We start from the raw sequence: 9,079 nt of genomic DNA, 5'->3' as shown, positions 1-9,079 counted from the left end.
ATCCAGCTTGCCATTCTGTGTCTTTTAATTGGGGCATTTAGCCCATTTACATTTAAGGTTAGTAGTTATGTGTGGCATATAACCAAAGGAATATAAATCATTCCATTATAAAGATACATGCATATGTATGTTCATTGCAGTATTATTCACAATAGCAAAGACATGGAATCAATCCAAATGTCTTGTCTCTACAAAAAATACAAAAGTTACCTGGGCACGGTGCCTCATGCCTGTGTTCCAGCTACTCAGGAGACTGAGGAGGGAGGATCGCTTGAGCCAAATGTCCATCAATGATATTGATGATTGGATAAAGAAAATGTGGTACATATGCACCATGGAATACTATGCAGCCATAAAAAGGAACAAGACCATGTCCTTTGTAGGGACACAGATGGAGCTGGAAGCCATTATACTCAGCAGATTAATGCAGAAACAGAAAACCAAACACCACATGTTCTCACTTATAAGTGGGAGCTGAACAGTGAGAACACATGAACTCATGTGGGAGGGAACAATACATGCTGGGGCCTGTTGGGGGAGAGGGGGAGGAGAGAGAGCATCAGAAAGAATAGCTAATGGATGCTGGGCTTAATACCTGGGTGATGGGTTGATCCGTGTAGCAAACTGCCATAGCACATGTTTACCCAGATAGTAAACCTGCACATCCTACACATGTACCTGGAACTTAAAATAAAAGTTGAAGAAGATTCAGCCAGGTGCGGTGGCTCATGCCTGTAATCCCAGCACTTTGGGAGGCTGAGGCAGGCGGATCACGAGGTCAGGAGATCAAGAACATCCTGGCTAACACGGTGAAACCCCGTCTCTCCTAAAAATACAAAAAAATTAGCTGGGCATGGTGGCACTCGCCTGTAGTCCCAGCTACTCGGGAGGCTGAGGCAGGAGAATGGCATGAACCTGGGAGGTGGAGGTTGCAGTGAATGGAGGTCGCGCCACTGCACCCCAGCCTGGGCGACAGAGCGAGACTCCGTCTCAAAAAAAAAAAAAAAAAAGGTTGAAAAAGATTCACAGAAATGAGTTTGTGGTGCCAAAGAAAATAACTAGAGCAGTGCAGCAGCAGCCAGATTCTGAGATGTTTGGCCATTCCACCAAACCCGAACCTTCTCTGCCTCTTTCCCAGAAAATCAGATCAAAATGTGGAAAAGTGGATTTGAAAGCTATGGCAGCTCCTTGTACTGGGGATCCAGCAGCTACATGCAGTCCCCAGGGGCCTTTGAATTGCTGACACCTTCTCAGGTGTCGAGCCCAGCACATTGTACCCTGTACTATATCTAAGCTGCTTTCTGCCACTTTGATTGATGAAGTGTTTAAAATTGGGAATGTTGAGATTTCACAGGTCACTATTGTGGGGGATCATCCAACATACAGAGAAGGCTCCAACAAATATTGTTTACAAAATAGATGACATGACAACTGCACCTGTGGATGTTCGCCAGTGGGTTGACACAGATGACACCAGCAGGGAAAACACTGTCATTCCTCCAGAAAAATATGTCATTGTGGCAGGCGATTTGAGACCTCTTCAGGACAAAAAGAGCCTGGTACCCTTTAAAATCATGCCCCTGGAGGATATGAATGAGTTCACCATACATATTCTGGAAGTGATCAATGTACACATGATACTAAGCAAAGCTAACAGGCAGCCCTCAGCAGGGAGAGCACCTATCAGCAATCCAGGAATGAGTGAAGCAGGGAAATTTGGTGGGAATAACTTCATGCCAGCAAAGGACCTACTGTGGCCCAAAACCAGGTGTTGAATTTGATTAAGCGTTGCCCAAGACCGAAAGAATTGAACTTTCAGGATCTCAAGAACCAGCTCAACCACATGTCTGTATCCTCAATCAAGCAAGCTGTGGATTTTCTGAGCAATGAGGGGCACATCTATTCTCCTGTGGATGATTATCATTTTAAATCCACAGATGCAGAATAACGGGATCTAATTGGGTACCTGAGCTATTTTACAGCTGGACCTAGTTTCACACTCTATTGTCTCCAGCTGTGCATATGTTTGGCCAGGTGGCTTCTAGGAAGTAGGTTTCATCTATATAAGGTGTCCACTGACATCCTTTTGAAACTTACTGCTCTTCTGTTTTATTTTGTTTTGATTGAAGCTCAGGGGGAGATGGGCAATTGACAGGGGTGAAATCCAAGGTGGAATTCCTTGAAGAAGTTACAAATTAGTCTGTTACAACATCAAAATAGATGGAATTGGAGGGATGCTTCCAGTAGGGTACTTAAATAATGCTTGGGTACTTAAATAATGAAAGTACTTAAATAATGCTTAAATATTTTTTTCTTCTTAAAATGTTTCCTGCTGAAAGAAGATTAGCAGGACTAGGCCCTGGGGGCCAAGCGCTAGAGGAGAAACCCACTGGCCTCGGCCTGTTTTCATTTCCCACTTTGGTTATGTGGCGTTACTTTCAGAATTGCACTTCCCTTCACCTGCTTGTCGTGACTGCTGCTTGTCATGATGATGTGTTTCTGTGAACATGAGGTTCTAGGGTGGTGCCTCCAGGGGCAGAGGAAAGCAAGAAGTTGTACTGCATTTTGTACAAAGTAAGTACATTCATATGTTTAATAAAACAGTTATATTGAAAAAAGGTTGAAGATAAATAAATAAATAGTTTCTGAATTCAAATCCCAAATGTATCCAGGGCCACAGAGCACGACTCCTCTAAATAAATAGATAGATAAATGAACAGTTTCTGCGTTCAAATCTCAAGAAGAGAATCTGATCAACGTTGTTCAGCCCTAACTGTGGACCTATGGCTGCTAACAAACTGGGCCAGAGGCTGAGGCCCACCAAGCAGGGCCTGGGGAGAATCAGAACTTAATAAAAGATGCTAAGCAGGCACAGATGTGGAAGCAAATAAGAGCATTTTAATTAAACTCCCAAATAAAGCAAGACTTTTTTATAAATAAAATTCAAATATCTCACCAGTTTTTGCCTAGAATACTTTATCTCTAAACTTTTCATGCATATTTCAGCCCAAGAATACTTTATTTTAAATTTTGTTGCTCTTTCTTCATCTTCCATTTTCATGTTTATTTTCGTTTTATTTTGAGAAAATTAAGAGAAATTTACAGAGAACGATTTTCAAGGGCCCATCCAAGATTGACATTTTAGCATATTGATGTTCTATTCAAGTTTATTTTTTAATGAAAATAAATATTATAGATAAATATAAAATCCACTTTGTTATTTGTTCTTATCCCATTGTCTTTCTAAGAGATAAAAAGCATCATAAATTTTCTATGTATGCTTCTAGGCCTTTAAAAATTTTTTTGAACATATACAAGTATGTTTACATTGTTTGGTGTGTTTTTGAAATTTAAAAATGCTATTATATATGTGTGTGATTTACTTATATAATTTGTCATTAAATTTATATAAAGGCTATCATAGATGTATGTATCATCTGGCAGCTTACTCTTTGTTGATGTTAAGATTTAGCAATGTTGATATACAGAGATCTAGATTATTTCTTGTGCCTATATCACATTTCATTTTTCATCTTCCTAATGATGGACATTCAGATGTTTCCATTTTTTTCTATTACAAATCATATCATATGGTATATATTTTTATAGACTTCCTTGCATATGACATGCTTTCATTAAGTTACTATAGCAGACATTGTTTGTACACTATCCTTATTCTGTCTGTCTTCCCTGTTGTACTCTGAAGACTGACTTCTGTGAACACCTGCTGGCTGCAGGCAGCCTGAGAACACTTCCCTGGCTGGACACATGCTCAGAGCAAGCTGAAAGTGCACAAGAATTAATGCTCCCAGAAATAGCCCTTAACCAGAGATGGACAGGGAATTGGAGATAAATACCCCAGATTTTTTCACCTCTTGACTAGAATAACCCTGAAGGTTTGTTCTATACTGTCTTCTACAATTCCTCCATCGATTGAGCTCCAGTTGTCCACAGTGGTAAATTGTTGGTAATCCACCCTTGTATTGGCTTCCTTTTCTGTCTCACTCCCAGCCTCTCACTGGCATTTCCCGGAACTACCTCATACACACACAAAAAAAACTATTTGCACTGAAATCTTAGTCTCCAGGTCTGCTTCTGAAAGCATCCAAACCAAGGGAGCAATATACGTAAGAGTGTAATTGTTTGGTAGTGGAGTATGAATATTTGGGATAAATGTAAAAAGTCAAATTGTATGTATGTATGTCAATTATGCATGAATTGGAAATCAATTGTGAATTTCCAAGTGATTCTACTAACTAATTAGGATTCTCATTAGCACTGTGTAAGTTATATTTTGAACACTTAATATCAGATTTCTTTTTAATTTTCTAGTAAGTGAGAAATTATATCCTGTTATTTCTTATTCTCATTATTGGTGATCTCTTCTTTCCATATGGAATGCATATTAGGCATATATAGTGAATTAACTAAATCTATTATCAGTAGTTCTCATTTTAAATTTATCATATTCCTTTCTTCGCCTTTACCCCAGAAGACATGGAAAACTCACCGATTTTCTAATTCATTCATCTGATTTTCTCACAGTCAATATACTGTGAACTAGGTTTATTGCTTTTGCTTTTTAAATATTGCATATATTTTCTGAATATTTTTCTGAAAATATGTTCTTGGGTTTTTTCATTGTTCGTTTTGGTTTTTTTGTTTGTTTGGTTTTTTACTGTGTCATATAGCATGCTTGCTTTGGTGGTGGGAAGACAGCTTGCAAGTTTACCCACAAAACTTCTCATTGTTTGAGTTACTTCATCTTTTGATGTATTGTATGGACTTCCTTTCCATTTAAAAAAGAAGTCTGTGCATGTGCACACCCAGATTTAAGAGTTCTTTTTTATATTAGGGACAAAGAGAAAATAAGAATATTGATATTTTATCTAATTTTAAAAAGAGAGATGTTTGGAAGTGTAAGATATGGTTTTTAGTCTTATCAAAGATGAGATACAAATACTGATGAAGACAGTTGTATGGCAGAGATTTCCCATATAGAAAGTGTTTTCCTTTCCATGTTAGTTATTGCCATTTCTTACATAAAGCCAAAATGCTCTAAATAGCAAAAATGCTTCTCTAAATAGCAAAAATGCTTTCATCAGCTTATGGATAGGACTCTTTTTGGATTCCTGTTCTTGATACAGACTTTTTCCAATGCACATTTGTACTAATATTTTTCCATTTTTATTTTGCAATAAGAAGGTATTTTTTAATGGGAGGTTGGGGAGCAAGGCAATAAACACATGGGCTCAGAAAGCTACTTTGCAATAAGTAAAGTAGCTTTCTGAGTAAATTTTTAAAGCAAAAATAAAACAATGATGAATGCATTTAAAATTCTTTGAGAAAAGATACTGAGTAGATAGTCTCCTTTGCTAGAACAAAAAATGATTAGCTCTGAATTAAACCATAATCTAATTCAATTATACCTAAATCTCTAACAATTTGCTGTAAAGCTTTAAAAATTATGCCTTTTGACATTGCCAGTATTAGTCTCTTTAAAAATCCATTTCGCCTTCCTTTTGACATTGTTTCATTTCAGAGCAATTACAAATAATGCAGCCTCAACAAGTTTTTAAAAGCTCAAACATACTATGAAGTGATGCAGAACAGAAATTAAAATTCATGTACTAATTTTTCTTTTTATGCTCATAACTATGTATTCCTACCCAGTATGCTACTGAGACCTTAATGTGAATAATTTTGAAATATTTTCCTCTATTTGATGACTCTTTGTTCTCTAGTTAATGGCTCTTTATTATGCTAGGGAAATAATATCGAAAGTCAAATGTGCATTGTAGGTTATAACTTTTCTATACAATGGTCAGTGTCATATTCAGTCTCTATGGTAGATTATGATACTCCCCCCATTTGACCCTTGGGGAGTAGTTAGGATAACAGCCAAACAAAAACAACTTGGCCATTGTGTGAAAAATAGTTCACCTAGTGAAGAAAAAAATAGTCAATTTATCTGGTACCCCACAGAAAACTCTCTCTGGAGTCCCATCTTTGGATGTTGGCATTTAGGGAGGCCTCTTAGCTGCTTTCTTTTATTCATGCTGCTGGTACTGTAAGATGGTGTGGGGAACCTCTGCTGGAAGAAGATATCAAGTTCTCCACTTGACTCATCAGCTTTATGAGACTAATTGGTGATTCCTAATGAAGTGATATAGGCTAAAAAATAAAAACCACTTTAATTTTAACTATTAGGATTTCTCTTGACCACTATTCTGTCCCTACCAAGAAGACCAAACGGTGTGGAGTCATGAGCGCTAATTTTATTAAAGAAATGGGCAGATTTCCTCTTCTTTGTCTGGTATTGATATCAATTTGTTTCCTGGCACCTTCTTCGGTTAGGTTGGTGCAAATGTAATGGCATAACAGTAATGGCAAAAACTGCAATTACATTTGCACCAACCTAATAGTAAGCGTTTACCATCATTCCTATAGGGAAATCATACCCTGTGGTTTAAGAGAGACTAACTTCACTCTTCCAGCTGCCCAGCAGTAGGAATGTGACCTTGACTTCATTTATCACAGTGCCCAAATGCCCCAGACCTCAAGGAATGGTTAAGAAATAGAAGTGTCATCAAAAGAAGGCAAATGAGAGTTCTCTCTACCTGGAATATTTTTTCAGTGTTATCAAGGAAGAAGCTTTCCTTGTCCTGAAGTTAAAATGCTGTTGGGATGGAAGTCTCAGGCTGCCAGGAACCATCATGCCTATCACATAGAGAAAGCTTGTCTGAAAGATGGAGGGTCACAACTTTAATGACTTTTTTAAATGCCTGGATCAAACCAAGCCTGAAGCTAGATAATGTTGAATAATTTTGTTTGTTTGGGGCCAAAATTGGGTGTGCTTTAAATTTAAGTTTCCGTTACCTAGCTCTCTTACTTAAACTGGAAGAATCCTAAGAGACACACTCCCACCTTGGCTTTAAGGCAAAAAAAAAAATTGAAAATAAAAAAAAAATGCAGGGAGAATCCAAAGTAAAGTGCACTGTTTCTATAATTGATGACATTCAGTTTTCCACAGAGCAGACAAAATGACCTTTTGAAAATGTAATTTCATGCCCATTATTTCCCCTCTTAAATACTTTCAAATTCTTATTGCCATTAAAATTAGGTCCAGTCTTCTTTCACACTTTGCCACCACTGCTACCACATCTCATGCCATTCTCCCCCTTCTCTCTGCTTGGCCTTTTCTCTGAGAGATTCATTCATACTTCAGGGCCTAGAGGATTGCTTCCAATTATTTGTGTAGTCCTTCTCATTTTGACTATTTCAGCTCAATTGTCACTTCACAATTAAGTTTATCCTTGTTGACCCCATCTAAAATAACCAATGTTGACTATGTTTAATAATAATGCATTACACACTTGCAATTTTCTAAGAGAGTAGATCTTAAGTATTCTTATCTCACACACACACACACACACACACACACAATAACTATGTAAAGTGATGGATATGTTAACTAGATTGATGATGGTAATCATTTCACAACATATGCATACATCAAAATATCACATCATACACCTTAAATAATACAATTTAAATTTCAGTTATACCTCAATAAAGCTATAAAATAAGATAAAATAGCCAATGCAAATACATTCTAGCTTCATACTTTATTTCTACATATTACTTTTATGCTATAAAATTATCTTTATTTTTAATTTTTGTCATTTACCCACTTAAGTCCATTTGCCCCTCTAAGAACGTGGGCTGGGTGTGGTGGCTCACGCCTGTAACCCTTGCACTTTGGGAGGCCGAGGAGGGCAGATCACCTGAAGTCAGGAGTTCGAGACCAGCCTGGCCAACATGGCAAAACCCTGTCTCTACTAAATATATAAAAATTAGCCAGGCGTGGTGGCGGGCACCTGTAATCCCAGCTACTCGGGAGGCTGGAGCAGGAGAATCGCTTGAATCTGGGAGGCAGAGGTTGCAGTGAGCCGAGATCATGCCACTGCACTCCAGCCTGGGCAACAGAGCAAGACTCTGTCTCAAAAAAAAAAAAAAAAGTGAATTTCAGGAGAGCAGGGACCCTTTTGATTTTGCTCATTGCCACATCTCTAGAAGTTATAACAATGACTAGCTCAAAGACACACCAAATTCAAAATTGTTGAATTGATAAATGTTTAAATAACACCTTCCTTGTTTTATTTTTGCCAAGCAGTATTCTGTAATTCTAGCTGTCTTTCTTCTGTAAGTCATTCTCTCCTTTCTATCCAGCTCCTTTTAGAATCTCTCTCCTCTTCCTCTTTTTACTTCTTTCTCTCTTTCTCTCTCTCTCTCTCTCCCCCTCCTATCTTGCAGTTTCACTACTATATGTCTAGTCATAAATTCTTTTTAGTTATCCAGCTTGAGCTAAATTCTTACCGATCTTGAAACATGTGAAGCCATTAATTCTCTAAATAAGGCCTCTTCCCAAATCTTTGTAGTTCATCTTTTGAGATGCCAATCAGATGTTTTTAAGAGCTTCGTATTCTATCATCCATGTCTCTTTGCTACTTTTCTGTAGTTCTTATATATACATCTATATCATGATATACATCTATCTTGTAGCTAGTTATCTCTAGTTAGCATCAGACTTCTTTCTTCGATTGCACTTTATCTGCTGCTTAACTCATCTATTAAGTAATTTTTGTCTCAATAAAAATGTTTTTCACACTTAGAAGTTCATTTTGTTTGTCAGTCTATTTTTCTGACGCTTTTTTGCTTTCCTCTAAGTTTATTAATTTTATTAAACACCCCATACCAAGATATTTTATATTTTAACTGTAAACAAATTTAATATCTGCAGTCCTTAAGAATTTCATTTTGCTATTGCTTGTCTCTACTGCTTATAGATCATGGTGGTTTTCCTTATGTGTTTGGTGTTCCCAGTAAATTCACACTTGATTAATATCTGATGTAGTCCTGATAGCTATTGCATGAGGCTGTACATGGAGAAACTGTCCTTTAAAATGTGTTTGCCTCTGTCTCTACCAATAGAGAAAGATGTATTAGTCAATCTAGCTTTATCATAACATTGATTATGCTGCAGTGGCAAACAATTCAAAATTCTCAGGTGTTTAAT

At 37.3% G+C, this 9,079-nt stretch overlaps 1 pseudogene; it reads left to right on the top strand.

Annotated features, from left to right (window-relative positions):
* The first annotated feature begins 490 nt into the window (after nt 1–490).
* On the top strand, nt 491–1,992 carry LOC100990694 (replication protein A 32 kDa subunit-like; annotated as a pseudogene).
* Nucleotides 1,993–9,079: the final 7,087 nt, after the last annotated feature.

Source organism: Pan paniscus, chromosome 8 (genome assembly GCF_029289425.2).
Source record: "Pan paniscus chromosome 8, NHGRI_mPanPan1-v2.0_pri, whole genome shotgun sequence".
Lineage (NCBI taxonomy): Eukaryota > Metazoa > Chordata > Mammalia > Primates > Hominidae > Pan > Pan paniscus.
Note: the sequence above shows the minus strand (reverse complement) of the source record. Positions and strands in the feature narration are given on the sequence as shown.